We start from the raw sequence: 18,372 nt of genomic DNA, 5'->3' as shown, positions 1-18,372 counted from the left end.
CTTCGATGAAAATGTTTGGCATGAAATTATGTCCAAAAAATTTAGAGTTCACAACGCAGAGGAAAACATTTTTCATTGCGAAATTTGTTGAACAAGTTCAAACTTGGGTACAAAATGAGCGGAGAAATCAACATGATCGTCGTTAGATACACTATTTTTGTCTCTAGTTACGTATCAATTATCATTCCATGGAAAATAAACTGACAATTAGAACAGCCGAAGCATAATTTCGGTTTTAACAAAGTTCTAATCACTAAGAATTCTTAAAATGGGCTACAACTCACAGATGAAAGTATTTTATGGCACTGTTATTTACGTATCAAATTTTTTTTGAATACTGGTCTGCACTGAAAGACCGTGGTAATGCAAGTTTTACTCATAGGCACACATGATTAGGATAGAAAATGGAGGTGTCATCGTTTTTGTCAAATTGGGCGTACATTAAGGCACGGTAAATTGTAGGTAACAATAAAATTCTAAAAATTGTACACATTTTTTTTTTTACCTCAATATTTGTATAATTTGAGAAAAACAAAAAGGTAATGTGTTTCTCTCACTTATTAGTTAAAACTCTTACCACTAGTAGGTAACACTTTTTTTATCCCAAAATCTTCAATGGATTCTATACCGGCTAAAGAATTATATAAAATCACGTAGTTGTCATGGGAAAGCATATCAACTGTTGATTGGATTGTTAGATTATTTTTATCACTGATTCATAGCAAGATATTCTTAAATTAGGACAAGCCACTTTTGAATATTCAAGAATTAAATTACGACGTTTATCCATTCGTTTTTGATGAAGAAAAATTTATTTAAATTCAGCATATCTTCTTACTCACATTGCTGAATTTTTTTAGGTAAAGTCTGTGGTGTCAACGATTGTCCGGCATGTCGGGGATTCAAATTTATAAATCAGGTAAAGATTTGAAAATTCAAGACCTAGGTGAAGGTAGGTCTAACTTTTTGCAATGCAGCGAATTCGCATTTTTTTGTATTCACCCGTGCCTATGAATATAAATAATTGAATACTCGAAAAGAAAAGTTGCACTTCATCGTAACTCGATGTAATAAAGAAAGAAAGAAAGTACTACACTGTGTAAGTCACAAGACTATAATCAGAATATAAGCTAATTGGCGGTTTGCTAATAATAATAATAATAATAATGCTAATAACATATAAAATGCATGCATACGCAGTATACACATGCCTTTATTGCGAATAGAAGTGTTTGAGCTTCATATTTGACGTCACGGCACATATCATGGTTGACGAAAAATATATGAGCACATTGAGTAACTTTGCTAATGTCATAAATAAAAATACGTGTAGCCTTACTTGACAGTAATTTGTCAACGATGGGGCCTGACAATGAGTTAACACGGAATGATTGCATTGGAATTACCGAGATAAGTAATAGAATGGACCGAGTTTACAACATGATAAACAAATTTGTAAAACGTATATACAACGCAATAAAGAACAGAACATACATAGTTCTTCGCATAAAGTACTTATATCAAAGTGGCAATTAGATATTAATATACATTTGTGTACGATTCGGGATGACGGGTATTTCTCAAGTGCCTACTTAAATATCTGATTGCTCTTCTAAAGTTAATTATCGAGTTAAATTCAAGCTTAACTGATATTTTGTGATTTGCTACGAAATCTTTGTCAAGTATTATTTTGTGCCGTTGGATTTTATATGTAAGCATTTTGATGTCCAATCTACTAGATGTGTGATGGAAAACAAGATCACAATCTCAAGTGGCTGATTTCATCTGTGATACATTCTTTAATATCGGCTCGTGGTAATCAATCTAAGCTGTCAAAAGCCATTTTATTTTCAGCAAATTTCGTTCGGAGGTTTGAGTTACTTGGTTTTTCTCTCCATTCCGATAATCCCAACTTCAGTCAACTCCACTTGATGCTGATTGATATCTGCTAACAATAAGTAAAGCAACAGCTTGTTAAAACCATCTTATAAATTCAACTATACCTAATTGTCAGCACAGCTCATTTCAAGGAACAATAAATTCTTGATATTTATCTGTGTGCCAAGCTTGTGAAACGTTAAGATACGTATCAACTGCACTTCTTGCTCCAAGACAACGGTACTACCACGCATTGGCGACGATACATTACCTATTTGATAAGATTCAGTAAGTTGAAGAGTTACCTGGTATTTCAATTTTGGCCTAGTTTAACAAACCCATTTGAATAAAAATATAATGGGAAGTACAAGAAATTAAGAAAAGAAATAGAGTCTCATTTCGTGCATTGATATTCGGTTATGCCGCTGAAAATTCGATCGGAATGATTGAATAGACGGGTAAGATAATTTCTGCACATCGTAAATTTGTTCTTCTTTGTCGTCATTTCGAAGTAGAAAGAATATTGGAATATGAGTAAAGAAATCAAACCATTTATCGATCGTCAGTGGTGCAGGTTAATACTGCTGTTTTAATATTATTCATTATAAAAAAACAGAAGCAAATTTTCTTTGAAAAAATTTGAGCAGTTACACTTAACTTGGGGATTGAATCTACAATGGAACAGATCGCGAGAGCAAATTCGGAGTTTTTACCAACACGTCCAATGTACGAAGCCACGATTTATCGATATACGTATATTAGGCTGATTCAAAAAAAACGGCTAATTTTTTTTTTCAAAATCCACACATAAAAACTTCCGAGAAGGTGTGAAAAGACGCCTGTAAAAAGCAGAGCCCTTAATATTATTATTAAGAGGTCGCGCATCGGGAATTTCTATTTCCCGTTTAAATAACACAGGAATAAATTTTTTTAAATTTTGCAATTTCGTATTTTTGCAACGGCTTATTGAATTAGCGGACCAGAGCATGTTCTTGTAGGAAATTTGACGCTCTACAAAAAAAGTCCTTACAAAGTTTTCGATAGTCACACTCCTTCAAAAGTTATTCGAGGTCAAAGTTGAACTTACAAAAAAATTCAATGTTTTTTTTTTTCGATGATACTATGAATCTTTTCTCATTATTTTGTTATAAAGAGGATAGATTTCGGAACAATTACATTTTTAAATAGTCAAATGCATCAGTTATGGATTCTCCATGATAACATGTTTATTATTTAACATCGCATTTTTGTAAGGTAACTTTATATTGACTCGATGGGAAAATTAATGATTGAAAAAGCCCAATTAGAGTAAGATATATTTATTAAATATATCTTTATAACAAAATAATGAGAAAAGATTCATAGTATCATCAAAAAAAAAAAAACATTGAATTTTTTTGTAAGTTCAACTTTGACCTCGAATAACTTTTGAAGGAGTGTGACTATCGAAAACTTTGTAAGGACTTTTTTTGTAGAGCGTCAAATTTCCTACAAAAATATGCTTTGGTCCGCTAATTCAATGAGCCGTTGCACAAATACGAAATTGCAAAATTTAAAAAAATTTATTCCTGTGTTATTTAAACGGGAAATAGAAATTCCCGATGCGCGACCTCTTAATAATAATATTAAGGGCTCTGCTTTTTACAGGCGTCTTTTCACACATTCTCGGAAGTTTTTATGTGAGGATTTTGAAAAAAAAAATTAGCCGTTTTTTTTTAATCAGCCTAACGTATATATATATACTGAGAAGCATGAGCAATACCTCACTAAAATACTCTGCTCCCAAAAAGTATGAGTTCAAGTAGTTCCGAACAAGATAAAGCTGGTGATCAAGTTTACCTTGAAAAGGAGGGGTTACCAGTATTGATAACATGGCTATTTGAGGACAGCAATGATCGAATTCAGTTTCTTGTTTGATAATACCACCGGTCAAACAAAAATTTTCATTAATAGCTTCCAGGTTGGTCTATATTTACGTTACTTGTACGAAGACAGAATTCTGTAACATGAAAATATGAATTTTCATAATCAATCAGCGATTATTTTATCTACAGGTACCCAACTCTTTTTCCAGAACAATCCAATTTCATTTACAATTACAAGCCACAGTTTGATGAAAAGTTATTTCACTTGTGTTATGTGGAATCAATTCATTAGCATTATAGTACAAAAAAAAGCACATCACTTGATAAAGTACATACAAGTTTAGAAAAAAAAAATTCCAGGCTTCAAAATCGTTCAGTCCATTATTAGATTCATTTAGAGAATAATGTATTAAAAGTCAATTGACGAATAAAAGACGCATTTTCTTCAAGTTATTTTCATCCCATCTGCTATTTTTTCATCATTCCTTTGCATCAGGATATTTTTTGAAAAAATCCAGCGAACTTCCCGTTCTATTGAAATTTTACCGTGGTATCTCAGAAGTTGTTACTATTTGTCAAGCTTATCTGCATTGTCTAAAATCATTATTATTACTCTGAACATCGGATAACTAAGTATTCGATATAAGAACAATTGATTGATCTAATAACCAATGTCCCTGCTATCTGATAATCTAAACGACATATTGCAAACTGTGTCCAGTTCTTACATACAGTGTTGTTTGTATAAATTTTCTAGCACACATGATTGTAGTGGGCAGTACGTGTTATGTACTCATAGATACATACATTCAAGAGATTTTCTATCAGTCTTATTTGAATGATCCAAATACCTATGTCTTCTAAAGAATTTTGTTAACTGACCTTTCGCTGCAGTAAGCATATTATCACAATCGCACTAGTTTCCTACGAGCCCATGGTTGTGATGATGTACGACTACTTGTGCTTGCTTATCTTCATACATTCATTCATTTTTTGTTCTAATTACCTCAGCGGCTGACTACAATCCTTCACATACGTCACTTGACAACTCCAATCTCAGATGACACAACATGGTGTGTTTATTTATATCTCACACATCAGTCAAAGCAGTTCTTATCTGAAACAAAACTCTCATGATTTAGTTCAGAAAGAAATTACTAGAACACTCTCACGCATAGATATAAATGTTTGAACAGTAAACAGAGAAGACCATTGATGTTTGTACTAAGAATTGAGCTATTTTAACAATCCGATACAAATTTACGAATAGTTGATTTGATAAGTTTCACACTTACAACTATTTTTGAAGACACTGTTTAATGTGATAAGGCAATTTATGGAGCAAATAGTAGCATAGCATGAGTTGACCTAATTACAATCTGACATAGTTTAGAAGGAGTAGAATCTATTTCCGAGCAACATCTCAATATGACGAAGACACAGCTAATACTGTATACTTTATGTTATAAACATAGTAAATATATAAGACAACATGATATGCAGAGTACGTTTTTTCTTTGGCACAATGTTGAAGGCCGAATTGGTCTTGAACCTTGTATACAGTAAAATATTGCTCGACTGAGCTAAAAAATGATGGCCACATCCTTGCATCTGAAACGATTGCCTGTTTTCAAATTTTTAACGTTTACGATAAAATGAACTGTGAAACTATTTTGAATTTTTTACTTTTTAGAAGCACCTAGAATACTCGCCGATAAATTATATAAATCAACAAAGGTATTACTCATTTTTACTACCGAGTTACTTTTTGTTGTAGGGCATTGTTACGATTCTCTGGATTATTAGGAACGTCGTCCATATCGCTGTAAATCATCAATTGCATCCAGTTAATATCAAGCTTTTACAGTATTTGAAAGCTTGATAATTATACCTACTCTGAAGCCAGAAGTTTGTCTTCCGATGAAATTTGCCAAGACACAATGCGAACAGCTAGTTAGCACTACTTGATTTTCACTTGGTTGCTCAGGTAACTTTGCTTCAAGCACCGTGTTACGATATCTGCAAAATACAGTCAAAACTGATGTAAGAACGCATATTCAGTATACATATCACATTGTACTGAGATTGAAACAAATTGAATATCACCAGAACGGTCCTTAGTAGCAATATTCAAGTAAAAATTGTAAACTTCGAAAATATTAAGAAACCACTGATTGTCACAAATCATTCTTGCCTCGTCAGATATTAACGAAGAGACAGGCGAAGTGAGGTTAGGGGCTGGTACGCTGGCTATCGGAGACTTCAATATCTTTCCGTCGATCCATCCGTGGTGCGGGTCTTTCATCGCAGAGAACGATGAAAAATACCGTTGCTGTTTTCCGCCCGTTCGTAGCGTAAAAAGCGAAAAGATTGATCGGTGCAGGGTAAGCATTTCTAGAAGAATAAATTTTGACAGCACGGAGCGACGAATACTTCACTTGGTGTTTAGTAGCAGATATAATTTCCAAGTCTGACGCTAACGACAATATTGAGATTTAAAATACGTTCTAACCACGTTCTAACCTTGCAACGTTGATAAATATGTCAATGCAAGAGATTGATTGGTTCCAAGTCCTAGCCACAAACATTGACTGAATTCATAAATGATCGCGAACTCGATATCTGACAGACAATGCAAGCAGCGCAGATGTAACGCAACGACGCAGAAAAGTAGACGCCTGATACCATGATGGCCGATGTGCGCCGAGCCACGTGACCGACGTTTGAACGTGGCGCGTGATTTGAACGTCTCGCGTCTGAATAGCGAATAATCGCTGCCGCTTCAGTGACAAAATTTACAGAAGAAGCTCATCTTGAGAAATGAGGAATAGCGAGTTGCTTGCGTTTCATTGTATTTCTTCTAAATCTCGTGTTGATTGATGTAAATAAAAAACCAGAATTTCTAAAACTCGTCTCAGTTTACTAATCACGTATAAAAGTCAAGAAATATTTATTATTGAAATATTATTAAAAAATGTTTGAACTTTATGTCATAGTTGTTTCGTGAAGTGTAATCAGTTCACCAACATTTTAAGTATTGCCTGTTTCTGTAGGCTTCCAAGTTGGGGTTATTGGTTTACTATGTACAAAAGAATGTTTGTTTGTGTATAATTTCTAAGAAAAACTGTTGCCCAAATTTTGCACACCTGTAGCTATAACTCAAAAGCCTGGATACTTTCGAAAAATTAGAGACGGTAAAAATTGAAATTCTACCTCGAATTGATTAATTCATTCGACATACTGATTTTTATTAATGTGGTATGGGTATATATACGTTTAATGAAACTGTTCTGTTGCTTGCATCAATTTGACTAATCGTAATGTAAAAAAATTGTATACATATCTGCATTTAAAACGAGTGGGTTTATACAGATTTTTTATTTGTCGACCTCTGAACGATGATAAATATCTGTGTCGAAACTGAAACTTTCTGTAACCCACCTAAATGTATCTGCACGATACGTAATAGCTCTCAGAAAATTCATGAATAATTTATTATAGTAATTGCACGGGAGATGGTTCGCGGATACATTGAAAAGAAAGAAATGAAAGGTGTTGAATATCACGCTGTAAAGAATACCACGACGCCGTTCATTGTCAGTAAATCAAACTGCGCGGGACGTATATCTTTACATACGTATGTACATATATTAATTTACTATGCACCATATAAGCGACGCTCACCGCACATAACTTGATATGCTTGATCGTTTCACGAAAAAAATTATTACTTAAGTATCGTCCCAGGCGATAAAAACCGACTACAGAAGTATGTGTAAGTGGAAATAATAATATAAAATAGAATAATTGTGAACTTGTTCGCACTCTTACACATGTGCAATCATTCGCTGTCTATAATGTAGCACTCAAAAAAAGAAGCAAAAATCAATGGCAAAAAATATACGTAAATACCGGGTATACGATAATCTATAGCGGACAGATGACATTAAGTTGGCCGCAGGGATCGCAACACTTTCTTGAAAGATGCAAGATCACGTAGAGCTCACTCGCATATATGATTGCAAAGCGCATAAAGCGCGGGTAATAAAAAGAAGACGTTTAAGGTACAAAGAGTAGGTCCTCAGACCTTTTACGTCTGGCTGCGCATCGCGAGGCTGGGACCGTGACAGAAGGAAAATAAATAAAGAAAAAAAGAACGAAAAACAATGCAGCACGTCCAATTGAAACCCCATACAGAGATTTCAATTTCCCCTTTTTTTCCTTTTTTTCAAAATATCCAATGTTCAGAAGAACTCGATTTCAAACTACGACTTTTCAAACGTTTCTCGTTATCAGAAACGTTCCAATTGATTTTCAACATTTACAAACTAAATTACTTACTTGATTTTCGATTTAGAAAACTTTTATTTAAACTTCAGAATAGAAGTACTTTTCTAATTGTTTCCGTCAGATTTTATACTGCATAAAATTTTCTTTTTTCAAATTCAGAAACGGTTAAGAGTTTTTTTTTTATGTTGCGAGAGCGTTTCAAATTCTCAAGAACACATAAACAAAATCAACAATAAAATCTAAGTACTACAGATCTTCGAAGGGCCAAATTGGTATGAACTGTCCCTTGTACGTAACAGGTTTCGTATGAAATATTTGAAAATACAGGTTATCGTGCAATTTCAATATGTTGAGGTGTGAACGACCGTAAATTGTTTTTACTCTAACATAAGTATGAACACAGAAAACTAGATACCAAAAAAAAAAAAAAAAACGACTCCGAGGTTTGCGTAAGAATTTTTTAAATCTAAAACTAAATTACTTATTCCGCGATTTCTTATAAAAAAATCAATTGAAACGCCTTTAAGACATGTTAGAAAATTCATAGACTGAGCATGAGTTGTTCTAAAAAATTAAGAAAATTTTAAGAACTGTTTACAGGGACTGAACTATACAAAAGTCCCCTGGCTAAAATAAAAAATGTGTATCGAGTTTGCATGGAACACCCCATATCCATCAAGATGAAAAGCATGTGTATCTGGGGAATTCCATACGAACCCGACCATCGCCTGACCCTCACTATTTTTGATTTTGTTCAAAAAATTTTCTGCAATAGGCCTAACTCTGAAACAGTACTCTGAAGTTTTTCAGAACTTTTATTCGACTTGTCAATTAATTATAACTATTAAGAGTAATTTTGAAAAGGATCTTCTTTAAAATCTTCAAAAAATTTTCACAAAAACTGTACTTCCTTTTCCAAACATTTCAAGACCGCACCCATGACGAACCAATTTTTTTTTTTTAGCACTTTTAATTTTTTTGATCATCTAAAACATTGTTTAAACAGTCTGATAATTCCCAGAAAATTCTCAAAACTTCTATTCTTCACTTAGAACATTTCTAGACCGGTTTCATTAAAAAATTGACAGCTAAAAATTGAGAGTCGTAAAAAAAAAATGGAAAGAAATCAACTCATCATGGGCCCGGTCTTGAAGTATTTGAAATAGGAAATACAGTTTATGAGAATTTTTTGAAAATTTTTAAAAATTTCCTCTTCAAAATCAGATTCAATATTTATAAATAACTAAGAAATTGAATGAAAAATCTGAAAAAAACTAGGGTACTGTTTCAGAGTTGCGACGATTGCAGAAAAAATATTAAATAACATCAGAAATTGTGAGGGTAAGACGTTGGTCGGATTCGCACGGAATTCTCCATGTACATTGTACAATGTGCGTATGTACATGCATCTGTATCCGCGCATTATTCTCTCGCATTGTTACCGTTAGCGCAGAAACTCCTGCGAGGGAAATAATATCGCTTTTCTACGGATGTTACACCGACTCGCCTGTACCAGGATGCACATACGTATGTGTGTAACAGCATGTCCGCCTAGAGAACCACCGGAGTGACATTTAATCCGCAAGTAAAATTGAGCCTTTTGTATGTTGATTGGCAAACAACTGTAGCCCCCCTCCCCCTGAATCGCAACCGAATTACGCGTATTGTCACGTGTGCTTTTTACGGTCAAGTTAAAGGCATGACCCACACATACAAGTTACACACGTGTGAAGATGTTCCATGCCAAGTCGATCAGGTTTTGACATCAATCATTTCTTATTTAGAGGAAACTTTTTCAGGCGATAAGACAACTTCTAGGACCCTCAATTATTTTTTATTCAAGTTTTTTTTTTTCTCTTCTTGCAACCGTTTCAGAATTGCGAATATTAAAACTTTTTTTATACTTTCACTTTTTTTTAAATTCTCAGGAAATTGTCAATTGGCTTTTTTTTTTGTTTTGTAATTTTGAGTGTATTGTTCAACACTTTGAAAATTTTTTGATTTCACGATAAATTAGCGCCTGAACATTTTCAGACTTTTTAAACAATTCTCGAATCGTTTTTACTCCTATTATTCGATTAATCTTAAACATTAATTTCTGTTAATAAAAAACGTTCAAGGTGTGAGAAAAAGATAGAAAACAGAGAACTTCATATCATGGCGCCTATCGGGTAATGATCTGAACAACAAATGACATTTTTAAGAATTTGTTGAGAGTCGGAAAAAAATGGAACTATGAAGAGGCTTAAATGTTCATAAATGAAAAACGGTTTTATGCATAGAAAAAAAATTATGTGGCATTAGAGATGATTCTAATTAGAGAGTCACTTTAAAAAATTTCAGCAAATACAAAATTGTGAGATCAAAACCTTATTGAGCAACCACAAAATGACCTTTATACATATATCTCTATATCTGCCTATCATACACGTGTAACTGATTGCAGAGCTTAAAGTATCATTTTCATGTATATAAAAATCATCTTTACATAATGAACGTGCTTGATACCAGAGTGCAATTTTTTTTTTTTCGTGCCCGACCTTTTTATACCTCTCATATAACTCGAACAGCGTCGCGCAGGATTTATTAATGCTTCCTGATCAGTTTTTCAATTAAATAGATTTTAGGCTTAAAAGAAAAAACATGTTACCGCTTAATTTATCTCATAAGAATTTGGTTGATATTGTGAGTGAAAAAACAAATGTTTTTTTTTTATTTAGACGAAGAATTTGTCAACGCAATCAGGAAGTGAGAGTGAAGTAACATTCGACTTTGCAGAATTGTGGTAGAAGATTTCTTCTAGGAGTAGAATGAAAACTGTATTTACATTGCGCGCAACACATTGATAAAATATAATATAATCTCTGCGGAATCCGAGACACGTTACATGGAATATGGATAATCATAACTTCTCTTGTACGTCCATTACTGTGTGTTATTACGTACAGTATATTCCGTATAATGAAAAGTACAAAACACAGTGTTTAGTTAAAAAAAATCTAATCTGCTTTCTCATGTCATGATAGGCACGTATGTACTAGTAATGAGTGAATATAATATCAATTAACCCAGTTGCCAAGCTAACCATGTGTTAAAAACATGAATTACAGAAATATCCTGTGTGTTATACACACAGCTCTATCAAGGCCGTTATCATGTGACTCTATGCCATGTGGCATATCGTTCATGCACATCGAATATGGCGAGGTTGACAAGCTTTTCTTAAAGTGAACAAAATTTCTCCTTCGTAAAACGTGTGATGTAAAAAAAATATCTCATTCAGTTGAACAAAACCGGTGTCTGAATTTTCGTGTTTATACTGACATGTCAGGTGTTCCATCACACATTGAACAATTTCTTTCCCACGGACCGGGAGATCTCTTCCCTTCAAATACATCTTGTTCTTCGCGTCAAAAAACAAGTTTATTCGCTCATGTGTCGAATAGTTCGAGGAGTTAGTTTATTTGCAAGAGAGAGACGACGAACGTACTAAACATAATACTCACCTGCGATTTAGGGGCAATTGCAACGTGATGCGCTACGTGAATTATAAAGTTGAATAATTATGCTCGTGTTGCAATAATTAACAAATTGCTCTCGCTACATAATTCTTTCAAGTCTCGGAACTGGGCTACTAAATGATTCAATAATATTTAACGCTGTTACTATTCAACGCAATAAGGGTACCGTAGAATGGGTTAAAATCGGCATTTATACGAACGAATTAGAATATTTTGCCGAGCTGAGCAGTCTTTTTTGTCCGTGTACATGTTAAATTTAGGTAAACCTGCACATTGTAGGATGATTTCGTAACACCAGAGTCACCAAAGCTCGCAAATCAACCGGATGCCGCAAAAAGGTGCGACAATTCACTACCAGCCATGTGTATGGAGCTAGTCCTGAACCTGAGCCCGAAACCTATAAACGCTAAACGGCCAATTTCCATTACCCGCCTATGCTGCCTAACCATATTTATGTACGCCGACACTATACGGATCTAGGATAGATTATGTACATAGATATGTGCACACATGTTGGTCCACCACCTACATAAAACATCGAAGCCGCACTGCCGTGCAGATAAACCGATGAGTTGTATATTTTCGTTTCCACCTATGTAGCACAAACCGTATTTTATTTTCCCATCATTTTTCTTTTCGTATCACAACTACGCCACGAGTACGAACTCGTGTAAAGAGCTGTGCTAGACAAATTCTGCAGTTTGCCAGTCAGCGGAACGAATGGGGTACATATTCGGCGCTGAAAAACAATAATGAAAATAAGAAACGAAACATATGAAGTCTGGTTTTGTTCCTGAGGTCGATTCTTTTTCCACGTTACTCTTCTGTGGCCCTGATTGTGAGTAAAATATATACGTACCACAAGTTACACCGTCTGCATGTTAGACTTCTATCTATTCCGTACTCGTGCTCCTCGTAATTTGTTAATGTTGCGTTACTTTCAGTTCAAAGTTTCGTTATGTATTCAAATTGTATGCAATATTATACGATCTTTGAATCATAGGAGTAACATCCCTAGGCTAATGAACATGTACATAATACATGCTTATATTCCTTCCCTCTCTCGTGCTCTCTCTCTCGCTCTCGCTCTCTTACCCTTCTCCCTTTTTCCTCCTCTAGCCAGTGAAACAAAAGAGCCCAGCAGGCAAGCAGGTAGTAATCGTGTCCTATCATCTACGGGTAACGAAAATGATAAATTTCAAATGTATAACTATAACTGACAGCCGGAAGATGCAGGCTATCATAGAGATAATGGATACACAAATAGATCTTTCACCGGGTGAGATTATCTTATGAAATGAGAACAGTCAGATTTCGAGCAACGACAGTTGGCTTAACTTTTTCATTTCTGATTTCGAAACAATTTCAAGACTGTGTCATTCGGCTGGGTACATACGATTTGAAAAATCTGAAAAAAGTTAGTTACTAATTATTATTATTATTATTATTATACGATTCAAACCAATTGTTAATATCGAGTAACATTGCAGGAGTAAAATGAAAGCAGGCTAGTTGACAAGCCAATAAATATATATCATAAGTTAGATCAACGGTAAGGAATAAGCGGCCAGCATGAGCATTAATTAGCTCAGAATCGATGTTAAATAACGAAGTATTGCGAGTCCGTGATGTAATTGACGTAAAAAGAGTTTCTCGCAACGAAAAGTTAATTCAAGAGCTACAAGTTTACGGGACTTGTGCAATAAGTTGCGTTGTGCAAACAAGCCAGAAAGTCGAAGAGATCATCCTTACTTCCGCATAGTAATTAAATACGTTTCCTGTATAAACAGTTTTGAAATGAATTGTATACACATAAACGCAGTTAACAATAAGAACAACACGTTAGCAACAAGACATAAAACTCGCTTCGAGTTTCGATTGGCATGTATGAAGGGCATACATCAGTGACAATACTTCGATCAAGTCCGATAAAGTTCAAGCTCCTTGCGGCGAAGAATATTTTTCGAAATGAAAATTGCCTAGGATTTTACGAAAGAGTCTCGTGAAACAAGTACGGATAAACGTGAAACGATTGTACCAGCTCGGGAATATAGATCGTGAAAACTCGTAGCGATAGTCGCCGGATCGGCGTGTGTATCGCAATATGCGAATGTGGCCTGTGTGCTCGTGGTATAGCTGTGGATAAGTAGAGGCTTAGGGGTGCAGATACACGGAGGTAATAAATACCCTGCACGTATAGGGGTAATTGAAAATCGAGTTTATATGCGCGCTAATGGATTGAAGCTGCGGTAATAATTCCAATAATTGAAGGGTAATCAACTGTTTTCCAGTTAAACCAAAACCTCGTTACACATCTCCTACAACTTCGGGTTAGATAATACCCACACCCCGGTATACATATAGGGAGAAATGGGTGTTATAGCTGTACGTGGATTCGCACGCCGCGCCCTCGCCCTGCATAACCAAAATCCTCCGACCGTGCGGGTAATAAACTTGTCGCCGTACGGAATGACGCGTACCTGCAACCAACCAATCTGCCCACCCGTCCTACCCACGGCTCACACTTCCTCCGAGAAACTCGGTCCGACCGCGGTGTTCGGGAGTAAACTTGAATGGCGCAAACGAGAGTCGAGACAATAGCACTTAGTTTAGACTAATTAACGCCCGGCCCATCCCGTCGAGTCGAGTCGCGTCGCGGAGGTTTCAAAAGCGCGCGCGAGTAGGTACAACCTCTTCTACACAAACGTACACGTGGGTACGAACATTATCCGCGCGTTCCTCGCGTGATTCGAAAAATCCCGTGGCTCGGAGGCGACGTTTACGTGCAAGTTTCCAGGTATACGGCAAACGGTATACGGTAGGTAGTAGGTAATATATATTCCTTGAAAATGTGAAAATAAAAGAAGATTATGTTTAAACAAAAAAGAGGGAAAAATAAAGGAAAACAATGTGAAATGAGAAATAAAAATCGCCTCGTTTTTAGCCCCGGTTAACGGGCGTGTTTAGCCTCGCGGTGCAAAACCGTTTCCGAGGGTATAATACACACTCGCTCACACAACGGGCGCGCTCGGAGCGCCTAAACGCCAGGCGCTCTTTGTGAACGAGTCTGTTTGAAATTCCTGCGTCCCGAGTAACTCGAACCCGGCCATTTCGTTCGGTATTAATTGGTTCCACGTCAGACCCCGTATACCCTCTCCGCCGGCAGTCGAGCCGAGGCTGGTGTCGGGTCCGGAGTCGGGCCCCGACCGACCCCAACCCCAAACCCCAGGCCCGGGGGTTAGGAACAGAAAGGTTCGGAAACCTTCCGTGCTGCATGTTTTTGCCACGACCCCTGGGTCGCTCGACGGCACCCCTTCCGCCTGGGGTACATAAAGTATAATAAAGGCCTGCGGAATCGGTCCGCGCGGAGTGAGCGCCGAGCCGGCTCGTCTCGAGACGCGTCGCCATTGGCCCACGTGCCAAGAGCCGGTAACGCGGTTGGCGTTTTTGCCGACCGATACGCCTATTTATTCCCGCTGGGCGTAACTCCGATTTTTCCACGCCAAGATTGGCCCCCGTCGTTCGTCCGGCGTTCTTATAGGCTCCGAGTCCCGGGTCGACGCTCCGCGCGGACTCGCCGGGTTTAAGATGCCCCGGCAATCAAGTAGAACCTTCGGTCGACCGAGGATAGCGGATCCGGGAAATACGGCGAGAGGGAACGCGGTCGCAAAGGGGGAAAGACGCGGCGGCCATATTTAGAGAAGGAAATCAGTGAAGAGCATTCGCGTTTCGCATCGAACTGCAGCGGCAGCGCAATCCGACCGGGACTTCGCAAAGAACGAACGAACGAACGAACGAACGAACTAACGTACGAACAAGGGAAGGAAGGACGGAAGGAACGGGAGGCGAGTTCGCGGTGTGTATAGAAACTCGCTCCGGAGTTTTACCAGGCTCTTCGCTCTTGGTTTCCCCGCGTGGCTAGATGTGCCCCGTGTAATGCGGATAGGTACACAAAACCACCCTTGTATGCATATCCAGATGGGCGCATATGCATACATAGGTAGTACGTACATACATGCCTTGTGTACCCACACACGATCTACCCGCCGCCATTTTGAACAGACCTATGCAGGCATCTATGTATGCAGATATAGTGTATGTACTCATTACGGACATTCTTTTATACCTCCTTCGCTCCTTGCACCTACGCTATTCTCGCATTATAGTATATATATAGTTTATATATATATATATATATATATATATAACGCATATACCCTGTGCAAGGCGCAGGCATAACGTGCGGTTCCCGAATGTCCCAAGAATTTTTACGCGTCCAGCTAGCTTACACACCGTGGATAAAATATCACTCTGATCATAATAAACCTCAGGCGTGGTCACGGGTGACTGCAGGTGTGGCTTTACATTAGGGATCAAGCAATCTGATCAAAAATGTCGAAATAAACAAACTACGAAATAATATCGTGCAACTGCACAACGTCGTGAAATAAAACTTGATTCGAACAATAGTATACCAGTCTCTGCAAAAGTAAGGCTCATTTTCTTCGCAATTGATTGTGACTTCTACGGAAATCTCATCGGATTAATATACCGCAATATAGCATATTAGCATTAATGTTGTAATGTACACACCAACATACTTCCGAAGATGACCGATTGCCGTGGTTTGTTATTTATAACTTGGATAATGTCGACGGATTAATCCAGAAGCTAATCAATGGAACATCGATCCGGAAAGATTTTCAAATAAATCATTCCCGCAAGCGTAATGAGCTGCGATCCATTAAACTTGAATAAAAGTATCGGTTTGGACATTAAAATGAGTTATACAATAATGCCAGCTCTCAGAAGTTTTTGGTAGGCTACGTAACCGAGTTGTCGGGATAGTGTTTTAATAACATTCGGCCCAACGTCTTGAGAAGTATATATCTTCTAACTTCTTTGACGGGACTATACATCCCATACGCCATACAGACACCGCGACTGTGCCTATACTTACACCGGCTACCCATGTTCTTACACCGCGCGTTACGACACTTGTGTATCACATGCTAGCGGTAAAGTATCGTCCTTATCCGTATACGTGTGTGACTCTTCTAGGGTTTTCCGATAGATTTCCCATCGGCATGCAACGTTACAAGCGTCCATCACCGTACTACGTGTCCGCTCACTTGTGTAAATATGTACATGTCCTCAGATAAGTCAGGCGTTAAATATAATAGCCGGGTATTGGCACACATAGGTATGTGTCTATAAATACATACTAGTTGATTATACGAATACTGAATATAAATAACATTTTAGACGACGACTAGTTCGGGAGTCGCTCAGCTATATTAATTATCGTTAACCGATATAACGTGCTTACACATACCTTGACGTAGCGTAGAAAATATCTATTGTACAAGATAACTGCTCAAGATTACACAGCGTACGTATAGTTCCAGTAGGTACGTACCTACGCCAACAAAAGTATACGCTTAATGCAAGACATTGTGCATCGGGGTGTGAATGAATATGATACCGTGAGTTCTTCTTGAAAGGATCTGCGCGACAACTGCAACTCGTCTAGTTTACAAGTGTAGCCAACTTCGTAAAAATGTCACCAGCATGATAGGCAGCGATGCGCAGTGGATCTCAGTGGCGTCGTGACCCGGCGATTCTTAATAGGCCAGAGGTTATGGTTGACTGTCACTTGTCAACCGGTCGAGTCTAGGGATTTTGTTCTTGCCAGGGAAGGCTTGGTTCAGGCTGCGAGCACAGATGCCAGCCAATCAAAATCGAGTAGGTTGAATCGCGCGCGCTTCGAGCAAGTCCTTTTAAAACGAACTCTCGGTATACGCGCTAAATATCTACGTGCCGCGTGCATGCAACCGAACGAAAGTAATGTATAATAATCCGCGGTGTCTCCGCAGCGTGCAGTTCGAGAGAGTCCATCACACGTGCGGCGCGCATCGATGCAAGGAAGGAGCAATTGACGAAGATGCCAATTGGCAGTCGGACTCTCGGCAAGAATGATGCAATTAACCAATAAACACATTCTCGAATGCGCCCCCGATTACAAACGCGGACGGCGCGCTTGCATCGTGACCCTCTTCCTTGCACTCCGTGCTCTATAGCTATGTAAGTCGGTGATTATTCGCCGTGATGGTTTGACGTGCGCCTCTTTTCACGTACGCGATTTGGACCCTGCTCCTTATGCAGCGGCCGATTCGACGTGTATACAATGCTCCTTGTTGCAGCTACTTTTCGTTGTTGTTGCAGAATTAAACGCGGAGCATACGTGCAGTAATCCGCTGTCGGATCGGCGTATTGAATATCGTATATTTTTCCGCGATAGATATTCTCTGTGTTAGATATATTTCATTTACATAATACACATCTTACACGTATACGTGTGTCCGATTAAAAGAGGACGATTTCGTTCCGAAGAGCTACGCGATTCTGAAATAAACATAATTAAGACAGGATAATAACGTGTGCGTATCGAGAAACAAAACCATCCACGCGGAGGTTTCTTTCTACAATTTTATTGCCTCGTACGTACGTGCCGTGACAAAACTTAATCATCGCCTTCGTCTCGACTACGCTTCGACGTATAACCGAAGCTCCTCGACGCAAAGTGCAGCGGCGCGGAAACTCCGATACACCTCTCCTCCACCTCATATGTATGACGCGCGAAGCCACGGTTCAAGTCTCCCGCGCGTCAATCTTTGATCAGCCTTGCTGGTGTACGAAGACACATACAGTCGCGTCTCGGCTACTGCGACCATTTTGCACCGCACCGCATCGCCGCGTCGGTGCATCGCGGCGACACGAAGTGTCACTGCTTCCGTACCGCCAAGTATAGCGGTTCG

At 38.0% G+C, this 18,372-nt stretch overlaps 1 long non-coding RNA gene across 11 annotated transcripts; it reads right to left on the bottom strand.

The window, feature by feature from the left end:
• Positions 1–1,173: 1,173 nt before the first annotated feature.
• Positions 1,174–18,307, bottom strand: LOC138191158 (uncharacterized). 11 transcript variants are annotated; one of them, XR_011177476.1, is made up of 6 exons: positions 18,063–18,307; positions 5,938–6,137; positions 5,639–5,762; positions 4,626–4,860; positions 3,718–3,877; positions 1,174–1,948 (listed from the first exon to the last, which is right to left on the bottom strand). It is a non-coding gene; the product is annotated as an uncharacterized lncRNA (long non-coding RNA). The 11 variants fall into 11 exon arrangements; XR_011177474.1 differs by lacking the exon at positions 18,063–18,307 and adding an exon at positions 6,267–6,401; XR_011177475.1 differs by lacking the exon at positions 18,063–18,307 and adding an exon at positions 5,501–5,566 and having other exon boundaries at positions 5,938–6,393.
• Between the last annotated feature and the right edge of the window lie 65 nt (positions 18,308–18,372).

This window comes from Neodiprion pinetum, chromosome 6 (genome assembly GCF_021155775.2).
Source record: "Neodiprion pinetum isolate iyNeoPine1 chromosome 6, iyNeoPine1.2, whole genome shotgun sequence".
Taxonomy (NCBI): Eukaryota; Metazoa; Arthropoda; class Insecta; order Hymenoptera; family Diprionidae; genus Neodiprion; species Neodiprion pinetum.
The sequence above is the reverse complement of the archived record's forward strand: the minus strand, read 5'-3'. Positions and strand labels throughout refer to the sequence as shown.